Below are 17,602 nucleotides of genomic sequence, written 5' to 3' on the forward strand. Positions count from 1 at the left end.
AGATTATCTATAAATGGAAATTATTTTTAAAAAAGAGATAGATGTGGGGGCAGGGAGTATATGGGCAATCTCTGTGCCTTCCACTCAATTCAATTTTGCTGTGAATCTACAGCTTTTGTCAAAAATAAAATCTCCAAAAAAAAAAAAAAGGATATTTCAGCATGGGAAGTAAATTAATGTAAATGAAAAATTCACTAACAGGTCTTAACGGTATATCTGAGTTAACAAAAAAAAATAATCAGTGAATTTGAAGTTATATCAATTGAATTAGCTAAAGAATTAAAAGAAAAATAAATGGGGGAAATTAATAAAATTTCAGAGATCTATGAAATACCACCAAGCATGCCAACACATATATAATGAAGGTTCCGGAAAGAAAAGAAAGAAGTGCAATGAATGTTTGGACAAATAATGACCAAAAACAACAATCTAAATGAAATAGGATGGAAACTCAGAGTATGACAAACACAAGGAGATCTGCTTATGCCATAAGTACAGAATTCCCCTGCTCTCCTCTCCCCTCCACCAATCCCATCTTCTTCCTCACACAGATTCTCCTATTTTTTTATTGGTTCTTTTTAGTTATACATGACAGTAGGATACATTTTGATATAATTATACAAGCATGGAATATATCTTATTCTAATTAGAACCCCAGTCTTGGATATACACGATGGTGTGATTCACTGTAGTATATTCATATATGTACTTAGGAAAGTTACGTAACATTCGTTTCACTGTCTTTCCTTTTCCTATGCCCCCTCCCTTTCCTTAATTCTCCTTTTCTAATTCTCCCCCTCCCTACCTTATTTGGGTTAGCATCCATGTATCAAAGAGAACATTCAACCTCCACTTTGGGGGAATTGGCTTATTTCACTTACCATGTAGTCTCCAGATCCATCCATTTACTGGCAAAGGTCATGCAGTCATTTTTCTTTATGGATGAATAATATTCCATTGTGTATATATACCATAATTTCTTTATTCATTCATCTTTTGAAGGGCACCTAGGTTGGCTCCATAGCTTGCCTATTGCAAATTGTGCTGCTATAAACATTGATGTGGCTGCATCACTGTAGTATGCTGATTTTAAATCATTTGGCTATATACCAAGGAGTGGAATAACTGGGTAAATGGTGGTTTCATTCCTAGTTTTTTGAGGTAGATTCTCCTATTTTTTTTAAATTTTATTTATTTATTTATTTATTTATTTTAGTTGTGAATGGACCTTTTTTAAAAAAAAATTATATACAGTGCTGAGAATCAAACCCAGTGCCTCATTCTTTCAAGGCAAGTGCTCTATCACTGAGCCACATACCCAGCCCAGTTTCTCCTATTATTAACATTTTGTGTTAGTGTGGTATGTTTGTTACAGTTGAACTCGTGTTGACACACTGTTAATTAAAGTTCAGAGCTTGGGGTAAATCTTTGTGTTGCCTATTCCATGGATTTTGAAAAATGCACAGTGTCCTGTATCTACCATCACCATGTCATACATAACAAACTTAAATGCTCTAAAAATGCCCTGTGCTGCACCTGTCATCTCCCCAGAAACCCTAGCAACCACTGGTCTTTTCACTGTCACTCTGATTTCACCTTTTCCAAAATACCACATAGGTGGAATCATGCAATATGCAGACTCTTCAGACTGGTTTCTTTCACTTAACCATGTGCATTTAAGTTTCCTCTATGTCTTTTGGTGGCTTGATAGTGCATTTTTTTCCACTATGAACTATTACTCCATTGTATGGATGCAATACAGTTTATTTATTCATTCGCCTATCATTTAAGTTACTTCCATTTGGGTGGGGGGAATCATGAGTGAAGCTGCTATAAACACATACCAGTGTGCCTATAAACAGTGTGGACATGTTCTCGTGGACATAAGGTTTTCAAATCATTTAAATAAATACCTAGGAGCCTCATTGTTTTTTCACTTTGTTGCACTCTGGTAAAGTTCTTCAAGTTTGTTTTATATTTTATTGCCCCAATCCTAAGATCATTCATGTCCCTACATTTAACTCTGTGAGCTTGCACATCCTGAGCACACACATGCCATGAACACATATCAACACTTCCAATTCCAACCCGACAACACAGGGTTCAGCCTAGATTTCCCTTGTTCCATATTGGTGACTTCTTTCTCCAATGGTAAGAAACTTGACTCCCATTATCTTCAACATAATTACTTATCTGTATATTTACACTGTATTGAACCAATCTACAAAATCCTGGGAGAAGGACTCTTACCTAACTAGTCCTGCTGGCCCTTTCTAAACCCTGACTAATTTCATGCCATGGACCTACTAAACTGGCCTCTGTATATACCATTACCTCTGACCTCTGACCTTTGACCTGTAGGTTCCACAGGCCATTGTTGCATCATGGACCCTGAACACTTCCCCAACTCCTTCTTCATCCCAACCCAAAAGCCCTCACATCTTCATCCGCCTTCCCAGTCACAAATCCACTCTTGGCACCAGCCCTGGGGCCTCCAACTTTCTGGTTATCTGAAAAGAAAAGAAGGGAAGAAAAAGAGAAAGGAAGAAAAGAAAGATAATTTCTTTAAATAGAATAGCATAAGCGTTCACCAAAACAAAACTTAAGAGACAACTTATTTATGTGTCGTTAACAAAACTTGTCTTAAATTCATACCTTTATTATGTTTTCTTACAAAAAGTGATTTCAAAAGGGGTAGGATTTAGACATTGGACTCTGGGAATTATAAGGAGGATGTATAAAACTTGCAGGACTCCCAATGCAGTACTTTTACTGACCAATATGGCATAATAATCTCCCACCTCTGTATCTTTCTGCCTGCTGGTCCCTCTTCTTGGACTGTCCTTCTGTGCCTTCTCTCCATCACTATCTCCACCTGGAAATCATCGTCTCATCCTGTAAGGCCTATTCAACGTCAGCCTTCCCTTTCTTCGTCAGCCTTTCCCAGCAGGTTTCTCTCGGCCTCCTCAACAGCTGTGTTCATCTGTACATCCTTCTTGTAATTGCACTTGCACTCTGTCTACATACCTGCTTTCCTCATCAGACATGGTGTACCTGAAGGTCAGGTAATGAGTTAAATTCACCCTTACACCCCTATCATCAAGCACAGTGGTTGGCACATAGTAATTACTCACCGTATATTTAAGAAATGAAGAAATGACTTAAATAAATCCAACCAGATAAGTTACCACCCATCAAGTTTGGGGGGATTCTAAATGCCCTAATGAACCATAAACACATTAAATACATTCTCAAAAATGGCATTTTCCCAGTCTTTTGTTTAACAAAATGTTGCCTTTTACAGACTTCATATCTAGATAATACGCTCTCTACTCTCTCCGTGCTCAGAGATAGCTGCACAGCCTGGTAACCCTCCTATAATTCTTCTTTTTACTCACAAAGAAGAAAAAAATGTTTGTAGTCATTTTACTATTCCCAGAAAATATGTCCCCTGCATGTCATCTCTAATTTTTATATATCACAAAATCAATTAATCATAGAGCCACAGAGCTAGAATTATCAGAGATCTTTTGCACTCATAACTTCATAGAGGGGATAACTGGGGCCTAAAGAGGTGAAATTACTTCCCCAATGTCATAAAGCAAATTAGTAGCAGTGCTCACCCAAGGCTGTTGCTTCCTAATCATCTTATCAAATATTCCTACAGTGATAAAAATTCTCCCACCCACACAAAAGCCTTTCAACCACTGGTTCACTTATAAATTGTTCCAGGATAATTGTTAATAATTATTACTAAACATGAATAGGTTTGGATACTAAGCTGTAAAATAACAGACAAAGCCTGCACATACAATTTTTGCCCCTGGCAGAAAACTGAGTGACATGGTAACCAGCGTCCTACTCAATCAACAGGTCACTCTGGTTTGTTTTCGTGAGTGTGTGTGTGTGCACGTGTGTGTTGTATGTGATGGTTTTTCCCTGATTTCCATTAGCATTATACAAAAAGGGAAGTTGGAAATATGAAGGCTTCCATTGTTGCCGAGCCATGTGACTCTCATCTAAATGGCATTAAAATTGTTCAGACATTCAAAGGAAAGCAACTGCACGTACCTATTGCATTACGTAGGAAAACCAATGTAGGCTGTGTTGCATGTCACCAAGGGCCCCACATGTGACATACAGAGAAAGTGACATAATCCAAATATTCGGCAAAAGCAGCCCACAGTGACAAATGCATCATTTCTGAAGAGGAAGAGAGAGCAGATGGCTCGGCAAGCAATTGTAGAACAGCCAGCTTCCCCCTCCGCACCTCCAAAACCAAATTGCCTCCCAGTGTCTCATCATAGGCCCTGGGGAAGCTCAGAGGCAAAACACTCACTATCACATTAGCAGAAGCCATGTCAGAAGGACGCCTAGGTCATGGTGCTCTGGGCTTGCACCCAAAGGCCCTGAGTTTGCAGTGAGATTCTGCTTATTCTCCTCTACATTACTGTAAGAGAGTTACTTAATCCCCTTATATTTTATTTCCTTGTCTATTATATAGGACTGATAAATAGAACTCCATAATGTTACAGAAGATACTGAAATCAAAGTGAAGCTTCATTGTTTCTGTGTTTAAAAGTCTCCATGTTTATACTCTTCATCACAAGGGTGGGATAAGTCTATTTCATTTAGAAACCATTGGGTAAACATTTAGCACACACCCATTGTAAGCCACATACTAGTTAAATGAGAAGACATATAGAAGCTGAGGCTCTTTGGCTGGTAATTTTTAAAAAGATAATTATCTATTTTTCTTGGGTTACTTACATGGCAAGTGTGGTGGAGAATAAAGTAAATATTTAAATACACAGAGAAAGGATAGAGATGGATATTTCTGTATTATTTGTATGGAAGCCTAACAATTAATAATGACTTACAATTCTAACACTTTATTTTTTTAATGATTTCATAGATGTTAACTGATTTAATCCTCACTCTAGCCTTACAAAGCAGGAATGATTTCCAACTCTTATGGAGCCTGAACACAGGGACAAGTCTAAAACACTTCCCACCATACCATGTTGCCTTTCACGCTAACACCAAGGGTACCAAGGTGGGAAGTGGAAAGAGTCCTCTGGTGAGATGAATCATAATTATTTTTCAATACTCCCATGTATATTGTTGGGGCAGAGAGAACATAGGACTCCACTGTTCTGAAACTTCATCAATGGTAAATAAATAAATAAATAAATAAATAAGCAGCTAAAATAATCATCAGAAAAACCATAAGAACAAAGCTAAGTAATTTGGATAATCCTTTTTGCTAGCTTTAATCCCACACAATACATTTATTTTACTTGTTTATTCACTAACTGCAAAAGAATCTCCCAAAAGCCAAGACTAGACCAAAATAGCAGAACAAAACTAATTGGTGGATCAATAAAGTGCTCCATTCTGTTTGCATAAATAGACATTTTGATGGCAATCCTCTGCTTTGATGGCAACCAAAATAGATTAACTGGATCTTTAATAGGTGTATATAATAAGAACCACAAACAATGTGCCCTGAAGATCATCATCCTGGTATTCAGGCAGATGGCAGAAATGGAGGAAAGGGGAAAGAAGGGAAAGAATGGTCATGGAGCAGCTGTTGCATGTGAGCACCATGCTGGGCCCTTGACATAGTTTAGCTCTTTGAAGTTTCATCTTATCCCTAGGTGCATGTTACAGATGAGGAAACAGAGGCTTAGAGGAGTTAAGAACAGTCCCACTTCTTCGCTTTGCCCTACCGCTTCACATTATCTTGGAAAATTCTCTGACCTAGAAGGGTCAGAGCACATGTGTGGTAGAGAAGCCCTCCAAGGGGATTGTGGGATCCCAGTCTGTTCATCTCTGTTTGCATCCTGGCTCATAAGGTGAGCCACCTGATCTTGGATGGGCACCTACAAAATCATGAGCTGAATAAGCCTTTTCTTTTATAAATTAATAATCTCAAGTATTTTGTTATAGGAATGCAAAGATGATTAACATGATGGTCAATAAGAATAAAGGCAAGGGCTGGAGTTGTGGCTCAGCAGTAGAGCACTTGCCTTGACATGTGTGAGGCCCTGGGTTTGATCCTCAGCACTGCATAGAAATAAATAAATAAATAAAATATCCATTGACAACTAAAAAATATTTTTAAAAAGAATAATGGCAAAAGAGGATGCTAATTCACAATGGGAGGGGTTCTAGGGAAAAATAGAAGTACTTTAGGCAGAGGGGAGTGAAGAGAGGGGAGGGGTTATGGGGTTAGGAAGAATAGTAGAATGACTAAGACATTATTACCCTGTATGTATATATGATTACATGACCAGTGTGATTCAACATCATGTACAACCAGAAGAATGAGAAGTTATACTCCATTTATGTATGTCAAAATGCGTTCTACTGTCATGTATAACTAATTAGAATAATTTTTTAAAAAAGAATAAAGGTAAAAGAAATGACCTCAAGATTTAGGATAAAGTCTCTGTTATCCTTCAAGACAAGAATGTCAGCAAAATGGATGGAATTAACTCAATTTTTTTAATGATTGTAAAACAAGATTATACATTTTATGATAGAAAATTGGTGAGTACGTGAAAGAAGAAGTGGAGAAGAATCACCATAATTCCACTCTGATGAGATTGACATTTTTTATTTTTAACATTTCAGCATATTTTCTCCTAATCTTGTTCTGGGAACTTTTTACACACTTGAATTCATACTGACTATATAATTTTGCATGCCATTTTTTGAGTTTAACATTGTCATGAAAATTTTCCCAATCTTGAAAAAACTCCTATAACTGTTTAATCTTGAATGCCATTGAATCACAAACATGAGAGATAAGGTCAATGCTTTAAATTTTTTGTATATTTCTATAAGACTTCAGCACAGTCTCTAATAGAAAAGGGATATTGAAAAATATTCATTGGATGGAATATCAATACCAATGCATTCTCAGCACTCTTTAATTTTCCAATCCTCTGATATCCTGTGTACATGGTGCAATTTATGGTATACTGTGTTTGCTCTCGGGATACTTCAGTCTAACCCTAACTAGATAGTATGTTTCATGAGAAAAGGCATTTCATAGGTTCAATTCCTCTTTTTGATTTTAGTCTTTACCAACAATCCCTACCAGAATGTTTCTTCTAAAAAAATTTGATCTTATTTAAAAATACTATACCTCTAAATATAAAAAGAATGTTTTATTTCTATTGGTGATAACTCTACCACCAAGACATACTTGATTCCCCCCTCAAGTTTCATCTCTAGTATCAAATTCTCTTTTTTAAATATTTATTAAAGACACTGATATAATTAAGGAAATAGGGAAAGGTTAACTGGAGAAACAGGTATTTACCTGAGATTTCCCCCACCCCAACATCTACTCATCTATCAAAAACAAAGACAAATTCTAGAATAAAAAATAAATACACACATAAGGAAGGGTATCCACCTCAATTAATGTGCAAATCCAAGAACTTTGAAAACACAAGGAAACAGGCAAACAAATCTCCCCTCTCACCTAAATTTAAAATCCCCCAATAAAAGATTCCACAGATATGGAAGTAGATGAAATTCCAAGGAAAAACAATTTAAAACTAATTATTAAAATGTTCATACTCAAAAAAAGGTCTAAGGAATGAATTAAGACAGCAAACATGGGAGATGAAAGAAATTTCAATAAAGAAATAGAAACATTTAAAAGAAACCAATCAGAACTCCTGGAAATGAAAGGCACAATGAACCAGATTAAAAATTCACTTGAAGACATCACCAAAAGATTAGATTGTGTAAAACATAGAACATCAGCCATTGAAGATATAACCTCAGAACTTGAAGATAGAATATATGAATTTGAGTGCACAGAATACAATAAAAGGGAAAAATAATATAATATGATCAGGATACAAGAACCCAACATCAAAAAAACAAACCTGAGAATTATTGGAACAAAAAAGAACATGGACATAGAAGATAAAAGCATTATGAACATTTTAAATGAGATAGTCACAGAAAACTTTCCTTATATCAGAAATGAGATAGACATACCTATACAGTATGCATATAGGACCCCAAAAATATCTAACCAGAATAAAAATTCTCCTAGACATATCATAATCAAATATCTAACATAGAAAATAAGTAAAGAATATTAAAAGTTGCAAAAGAGAAACATCAGGTCACATTTAGAAGCAAACCAATTAGGCTTACTTCTGACTTCTCAACAAAGACACAAAAATAAGGAGGGCCTAGCATAAAATATTCCAAACTCTAAAAGAAAATGTTTGCTAACCCAGATTGCTATAGCCAGCAAAATTCTCTTTCATATTTGATGGGGAATAAAGACTCTCCTCAGTAAGAATAAACAAAAAGAATACATGACAACCAAGTTAGCACTCCAAAGAATTCTCAAAGTTAAATTTTACACAGAAGAACCCAAAAACAAATCCCCAAACTCCCAAATAAATGAAGATCAACAGAAGACTAATCACCTAAATGAGAATCAAGACAGAATTTTAAAAAATTAAAATGACGACGGCAAACCACAAACACACATCCATTATAACACTAAATATAAATGGTCTTAACTTCCCAATTAAGACATAGATTAGCATAATGGATCAAAAAATGAGATCCAACTATATATTGTTTGCCATAGGTAAAAACACTCACAGACTGAAGGTAAAAGGATAGGGATAGGGAAAAATATTCAACATAAATTGGGTCTGAAAACAAGCCAGAGTATCTAATCTCATATCTGACAGAGCTGATTTAAAGCAAAAACTTATTCAGAAGAGACAAAGAGGATCATTACATCCTGGTAAAAGGAACAATCCAACAAGAAGATATAACAATAGTAAATATATATGCTCCAAATGTCAACACACCCAATTATATTAAAAAAATACTCTTTGACATCAAATCCCAGGTAGACCCTAATACGATAATATTCTTATCACCAACAGATGTGATAAGAAATCAATAAAGATACTAAATAATACCAACCTAAATAACACTATAAATCAAACAGACCTACTAGACATCTGAATTTACTTTCTAGTCAGCTAATTTACCGACTAGACAGCTGAATTTACTTTCTTCTCAGCAGCACATGGAAACTTATGCAAAATAGACTATATTCTAAGTTACAACATAAGTCTTAGCAAATACAAAACAAAATTGACATAATCCATGCATCTTATCACACCATAATGGAATTAGACTAGAAATCAACAGCAAGAAAAATGATAGAAATTACATAAACACACGGTGATTAAACAATACCCTTTTAAATGAAGAATGAATCAAATAAATGAGAGAAGAAATCAAGAAATTCGTAGAAACATGGGCTGGAGTTGTGGCTCAGTGGTAGAGCACTCACCTAGCATGGGTGAGGCACTGGGTTTGATCCTCAGCACCATATAAAGATAAATAAATAAAGGTATTGTGTCCATCTACAACTAAAACATATTTTAAAAGAAAGAAAGGAAGAAAGAAAGTCATAGGAACAAATGAAAACAAAGGTACAACATGTCAAAATCTCTGGAACAGTATGAGAGTAGTACCAAGAAGAAAATCTATTGCATTGAGTACCCACATTAAAAAAAATAGGGAGGGACTGGGGTTGTGGCTCAGCGGTAGAGCGCTTGCCTAGCACGTGAGAGGCCCTGGGTTGGATCCTCAGCATCACATAAAAATAAATAAATAAAAGTATCGTGTCCAACTACAACTAAAAAATAAATGAATATTTTTTTTAAAAATAGGGAAATCACAAATAAATAAGCTTATGCTCTACCTCAAGGCCTTAGAAAAAATAATTCCAAAATCATTAAAAGACAGTTACTAATAAAGATCAGAGCTGAAATTGAGAATAATACACAGGATCGACAAAAAAAAGAGTTGGTCTTTCGAAGAGGTAAATAAGATTAATAAATCCTTAAGCAAACTAACCAAAGGCAGAAAAAGAAGACGCAAATCAACAAAATTAGAGCAGAAAAGGGAGAAAACACCACAGAAACTTCTAAAATCCAGAAAATTACACGAAACTATTTTGAAAATTTATACTCAAAAAAACTGCAAAATCTAGAAGACACAAAATTCTAGACACATATGACTGCCCAATTTTACCAGGAAGATATAGAAAACCTAAACAGACCAATATCAAATAATGATATTGAAACAGCAATTAAAAGCCTCCAACAGACATTATTATTGCTGTATGTATATAGGTGATTGTATGACCGATGTGATTCTGCAACCTGTACAATCAGAAAAATGAGAAATTATACCCCATTTGATTCAAATGTATGAATTGTCAAGATCATTGTACTGTCATGTGTACTTAATAAAAATAAAATAAAATAAAATAAAAAGCCTCCAACAAAGAAAAGCCCAGGATCAGATGGATTATCAGCTGAGTTCTACCAGACCTTTAAAGAACTAACACCATTGATGAACACTTTCATGTATTTCCTTGCAGTTCTTTAATGTGTTTGTGTATGTGTATGTTCATCGGTGTCTGTTTGGGTGGTAGGATTACATGTTTTGACTATCTTTGTATTTTATACTTTTCAGATTTTCTGTAACAGCTCTGTGTTTGTTATCCAATCTGATAACCAATAAACAGTGTTTGTTGCATGTAAAAAAAATAAGAACTAACACCAATCTTTCTCAAATTATTCCATGAAATTGAAATAAAGGGAACTCTCCCAAATATATTCTATGAAGCCAATATAACCCTGATACCAAAACCAGTCAAAGACACAGCTAGAAAAGAAAACTACAGACCAGTATCTCTGAGGAATATAAATACAAAAATTCTTAATAAAATATTATCAAAGTGCATTCAAAAACATATCATAAAGATAATAAGATAATACACCTGGGATCAAGTGGGCTTCATCCCAGAGCTCCAAGGATCATTCAACTTATGCAATTTAATAAATTGTAATTCCCCACTTAAATAGAATTAAGTACAAGAATTATTTGATCATTTCATTAGATACAGAAAAAGCCTTTGATGAAATACAGTAACCATTAATGTTAAAAACACTAGAGAAACTAGGGATAGAAGGAACTTACCCCAATATATTAAGGCTATATATGACAAATTCAAAATCAACACCATATTGAACAGAGAAAAATTGAAAACTGTTCCTTAAAATCAGGAACAAGACAAAGATATCCACTCTTACCACTTCTATTCAATATAGTTCTCAAAACTCTAGCCAGAGCAATCAGGCAACAGAAGGAAATTAAAAGTATACAAATAAAAAATGAAGTCAAATTATCACTGCTAATGACATTATCCTATATCCAGAAGGCACAAAAAATTCCACCAGGAGACTTCTAGAGCTGATAAATGAATTTAGCAAAGCAGAAGTATACAATATCAACACTAAAAAAATCAATAGTTTTTCTATACTAAAACAGTGATTCAGCTGAAAAAGAAATCAAGAAAACCAACACTTTCACAATAACCTCAAAAAACAATCTGGGAATTAATCTAACCCAGGAGGTAAAAGATCTCTACAATGAAAACTATATAACACTAAAGAAAGAAATTGAAGATCACAGAAGATGGAAGCCTGCCCCCACACTGTATTCTTAAATAGGCAGAATTAATATTGTTTAAATGACCATACTATCAAAAGCATCATACACATTCAATGCAATTCCCATCAAAATACCAATAGCATTCTTCACCTAACTAAAAAAAGAAAGAAAAAATAAACAGTCCTTAATTTTGTTTGGAAGAATATGAGACTTAAAATAGCCAAAGCAATTTTTAATAGAAAAGTGATGCAGGAGACTTCACAATACACAATCTCAAATTATACTACACAGCTACAGTAGCAAAAGTAGCATGGTATTGACATCAAAATAGACATGCAGACACAGAAACAAACCAAATACTTATACCATCTGATATTTGACAAAACTGCCAAAAATACATGTTGGAGAAAAGACCACCTTTTTAATAAATGACACTGGGAAAACTGGATGTCCATATGTAAAAGACTAAAACTGCATCCCTATCTTCCATTTTGCATAAAAGTCAAATCAAAATGGATCAAAGACTTAGGAATCAGGCCAGTAACATTGCAACCGATGTTCAGTGATCCCAGGAATACTGTATTCATCCCAAAACAGAAAACCCTAAGAGAAACTTTAGAGGACAATAATGTCCACATTGAAGTGCCCAGGAGATGATGAGGCTCAGAAATACAAGCAATCATTAAGGAATCTGGTTTTCATGAAGAACATAGATTGAATAACAGAGGGCCTGGTAAGTCATGGAAAATTCTTGATTTTTCTCTGAAGGAGTAGAAAAATGGGTTTTGAAAAGAGTGACATGACCTGACTTGGGTTTTTGGAAGCCCATACCATTGAAAATAGAGAGGTACAAGAATGAAATAGAAAGAACTAGGAAGCTATTTTAAAAGTCCGGAATCTTGACTCCAAAGGGCATAACATGCTCTGTGTGGAGGTCTTAGGCAGGCATGGAATAGGCTGCCTGGAAAGGCAGAGAGCATTCAGCCGCTGGAGGTCTGTATGTAGAAAAACTCTTGGCAAGGATATTGAAGAGACTCTACCACCTAAGAGTCATTTCCAACACTGAGACTCCCTGGTCCTTGCCTAAAATATCCTATGCCCCCAGACAGCCTGATGATCCATATGATGCTTGTCATTTATTTCTTACTATAAAAACAGTATATTTACTAGAGAAAGTTAAATTTTTATATTTAAAGATATACGTAAATAAACAAAATGAGAAGAAATAAGAACACAGTCTCAACGACCGATGTGTGTGTGTGTGTGTATGTGTATGTCTGCGTGTGTGCGCATGTGTGTGTCCGCGCACGTGTGTACGCATATACTTCTATTCCATTATCCTGGCAGATGTATGTTCAGATACATACATGATAGAAAGCCTAGGTTTTCCCACAACTAAGCAAAATTTCTGTCTTTGTGGTCTTTTATAATCTTTTGAATACAATCTGTGGTTAATATATTCCCCTGTTAATTTGTATTTCCTACCAGAATAAGAAACCCCTTAAAACTTGAAGTAATGGGTGGTATAAATAAGACGGAAACTGGCAAGGTCTGCGTAGTCTTAAGATATTTAAATGATGGAATAAAGTCTTCCCCCATGAGTGCCTCCAACCTAGCTCTGAGAAATGGATTTCAAAGTGTCTCCTATTATCATACTCCACGATCCTCTTCCAGCATCAGCTGCCTCTCCTCTGTCATCGTAACAAGCTACATCCCATGTCAAGTGACAGGAACGTAATGAGAAGAGAGCCAAGGAACATCCGTCATCCTAATTGAACCTCTGCGGTCTCATCTTACTTTTCCCTTGTTATCTCTGGGCATCTTGTGACATTACAGCAATCATTCATCCCATAAGCACTTAAAAGTTTGCTATATTCATCATATTAACACCAAGAGTGACAACTTGGTATGTCTTCAGATATAGCATCGGTAGAGTCATCCAACAACATTTACTGAGCATGTTATTTTGTACCTGGTGCCATCTTCAACATTTTGGGATAAAGCAGTGGACAAAATGAGAAAAATCTCTGTCCTCATGGAGCTTCCATTCTTATTGAAGTGAAAATAGGCAATAAAAATCTAAGTTTTAGATGATGATAGGTACAATGGAGGGAAACAAAGTCAGGAAGGAGAAGAGGTAGTGATAAGAAGGAGGAACAGGGATTGTGATTTTAAATGACATGATCAGGAACGTCCTCGACAAAAACAGTGAATTTAGAGCAAAGGCCTGAGGTAGGGAAAGGAGTGGACCATAGGGACAGGAGGGGGAGAACATTCCAGGCAGTGGCCACAAGACAGTGAAGTACTTGGGCATGTGCTGAGTATACTATGGAGACAAATGTGGGTGGAACAGAGTAAGGAGAAATGCAATAGAAGATGAGCTCAGAAAGGTAGCTAAAAGCAAGATCACATAGGACTTCATAAATCATTGAGAGACTTGAATTTTTCTTTGAAGGAAGTGGAACCCATTGGTGAGTATTGAGCATAATGGTGACATCATGTGACCTGGGTTTTGGAGGATCATTTCAAAGCAGATTATAGTGGGCAAAAATAGAAGCAGGATATTAATCCATAGGCTGGAAATTTTCAGGAGACAGTGGCTTGCGTGCCTCTGGGAAGAGGCAGCCAGATTCTGCAGTTTTTTGAAGACACAGCCTCCGGATAAGGTGACAGTTTTGAGACAGGATATGAGAAAGAGGAGTCAAGGATGTCACCCAAATTTTTGATCCTGGATCTGAAAGAAGAGATGTGTCATTTACTGAACAGGGAGTATCGTGGAAAGAGTGGGCTGCAGTGGCGTGGGTAATCAGGAGTTCAGCTTGGACATTTGAGTTGGTTAGTCATCAGAGTGGAGCGGTTGGATATGTTAGTGGGTCTGCAACTTGGGGAGAAGGCCAGGTTAGAAATTTGAGAGTTACCAACATATAAATGGTGTTGAAGGTCATAGACTTAAGAGACCACGTAGGTAGTCAATGTTGATAGAAAATCAAATAGGCCCAAGGGCTAAACATGGGATAGGCCAATATTTAGAGCTCAGGCTTATGTGGAGGAACCAGAAAGGTGGGCAGGGCAGGGGACAAATACCAGCACGCAGAAAGTCTTTATGCCAACTTCAGGGAAGATGTAAGTGAAAAGCATTAATGAAAGAGAAAGTGCACATTACCAGTGTGACAACTCTGAGAGACCAAGATGATGTGGTGCTGTAATAGTGTCTGATTATGAAGAATAAAAAGAAAGAAGTACTGACCCCCAAAACACCATCATTGGTGTGGGGATGTAGTTCAGTGGTAGAACACTTGCCTAGTGTGCGCCTGGTCCTGGATTAAGTCCGTGAAAAAGAGAAATCAAGGAAGAAAACACTGTCTTTAATTTCATTTAAAGCCACTTCCAACAATTTTCAACTATAATATGACCTTAATGATCATATAATTTTCCATTACATAAATGATAAATTATTTTATGCTCCTATTACCAAACATTTATTTTTTTACATCTTGTGGGTATTTCAAATATTTCTAATGAACATCTTTCTAACCACTTCTTTGTAGGTATAATTATTTTTTTAATATAGTCCCATAAATATAATTACTGAATTAAAGGTGGAACACATTTTTAAAAGGGTTTTAATATATATTTTCAGGCTGGTCTCTATAATGGTTGCACCAATTTGCATTTCCGCTAACAGGGTAAAAGTGTATTTTCAAAATTTTAGTTTATTTTCTTTTTAATTGTTAGAAAACCAGGTCTCTTTTTTCCACTGATTCTCTTGATTATCAAATTAGATATTTTTCATATGCTTATTGGTCTTGGTGCTTCTTTCTTTTTTTGACAACTGGCCAATTTTGAATATAATTTTGATCACAAATTAATGATCTTATATCTTTGTCTGTCATCCATGTTGCAAATATTTCCCCAGTTTGTCTTTTGCTATCATATCATTTTTTTTTGTTCTATCATATCATTTTAGGGGACATGGGCTCTGCTAACTTTTATTTGGTTGGAGGTGACCAATCTTTCCTATTTGTTTCTATTTCTGGAATCATATTTAGGAAGTCTTTCCTCAGGCTCTCCCAGATTTTCTACTAGACCACTATGATTGCATTTTTTTTATCCATTTGAATCATTACCCCTTCAGGAATTTATGTAAAATAGGAAACAGGAATTTGCTTTGAGTTATTTTTTTAGGAAGGGTCAAGTTATATCAGTCCTTGTATCGGTAATTTGCTATATACCTTCAAGGGCATTCCATTTTCAATAGGAAGGATGAATGACTTGCTCTCTAGACAAGGCACATTCACATCTGAATTCTGATTTTTGGTGTTACCTTTTGCCTTCCTTGGCGTATGCATCAGGTATAGGATGATCTGGACCTCTAACACCTTGGATTCTCTTGCCACCACAAAAACTTTCTGATTATATTCCAGCCTATCAATGCTATTGACACCAGAGACTCAACACAAACCTCTTGAGGTACTTAGGCCATTGAAAGCTATGTCCCATAATTAAAAAGGAAAAATTAAATAAGACATATTTACATGAACATTGATACAGAAGTCTTCAACAAAATATCAGGAAAAAAAAACTGAATTCAGCAATATATTCAAAGGATTTTACACCATGACCACGTGGGATTCATTTCAGATGATGTTTCAATGAATGAAAATTGATCAATGCTACGCATCATGCTAACGGAATGAAGAAAGAAAACCACATCATCTTAATTGATGCGGACAAATAATTTGACAAAATTAAACACCATTTAATGATAAAAGTGGTAATAAATGGAAACTATCTCAACATATTAAATGCCATATATAAAAAGTTCACAGTGAATATCATTACTCAATGGTGAAAGGATGAAAGCGTCTTACAAGATCAGAAATAAGACAAGGATGCTCATACTCTCACCCTTCTACTCAAGATAGTACTGGGATTTCTAGCCAGAGAAATTAGACAAGAAAAAGAAATTCTACTTCATATAAATTAGAAATAATGAAGTCAAATTATCTCTTTTTGCAAATAATATGATCTTATATGTAGAAAACCCAAAGACTCCACCAAAAATAAACAAACAAAGGTTAAAGCTAATAAATTAATTCAGTAAAGTAGTAGTATACAAAGTTAACACACAAAATTAAGTTGTATTTTTATACTAACAAAAAATAATCTGAAATATTTATTATAAAATAAATCCATTTTCAATAGCATTGAAAAGCACAAAATACTCAAGAATTAACTTACCAAAGAGATGAAACACTTGTACAATAAAACTACCTATCATTGATGAAAGAAATTAAAGAAGACATAAATAAGAGGAAACAATCCATGTTCATGTGTTGGAAGATTTAATTTTGTTAAGATGTCAATATTACCCAAAGCAATCTACATGTACAATGCAATCCCTAACAAAAATTCCAGTAACATTTTTGCAGAAATAGTCTTTCTAAAATTCATATGTAGTCTCAAGGAATTCCAAATTGCCAAAATAATCCTGAAAATTAAAAAAAAAGAACTCAAACTTCCTGATTTCAATATTTACAACAAGCCACAGTGATCAAAATAGTGTTCTACTGCCAGAAGAACATATAGTCTATTGGAATAGGACAGAAATAAGGCCTAACTGACATGGTCAAATGAGTGTTGGGTTCCATGACCATTCATTAGGGAAATATCAGTCTTTTCAACAAAGATACTGGAAAAAAATGAATCTCCACATGCAAAAAAAAAAAATGAAGTTATATCTTTACTTGATACCATATGCAAGTGTTAACTCAAAGTGAACCAAAGATTCAAGTGTAATATCCAAAACCTAAAACCCTTTGGAATAAAAATAGGGTAAAACTTCATGACATCGAATTTCACAATGACTTCTTGGACATGATATCAAAGGCACAGGCAACAAAATAACAAACAGACAAACTGAACTTCATGAAAATTTTGTGTAAAAAAAAGACATTATCAACAAAGTAAAAAAGCAAGCCACGGAATGGGAGAAAATATCTGAAAATCATGTATCTGATAAGGTATCAATATCCAGAATACATTTAAAAACTTCTAAAACTCAATAACA

General features: G+C 35.2%; 1 long non-coding RNA gene across 1 annotated transcript in view; it reads right to left on the minus strand.

Annotated features, from left to right (window-relative positions):
• Positions 1–2,438: 2,438 nt before the first annotated feature.
• LOC139701525 (uncharacterized) overlaps positions 2,439–17,602 on the minus strand; it is a 115,212-nt gene continuing 100,048 nt past the window's right edge. The window contains exon 3 of the long non-coding RNA XR_011704049.1: positions 2,439–2,510. This is a non-coding gene — a long non-coding RNA (uncharacterized lncRNA). The remainder of the gene's footprint in view (positions 2,511–17,602) is intronic.

The sequence above is a fragment of the Marmota flaviventris genome, chromosome 13 (genome assembly GCF_047511675.1).
Source record: "Marmota flaviventris isolate mMarFla1 chromosome 13, mMarFla1.hap1, whole genome shotgun sequence".
Classification (NCBI taxonomy): domain Eukaryota; kingdom Metazoa; phylum Chordata; class Mammalia; order Rodentia; family Sciuridae; genus Marmota; species Marmota flaviventris.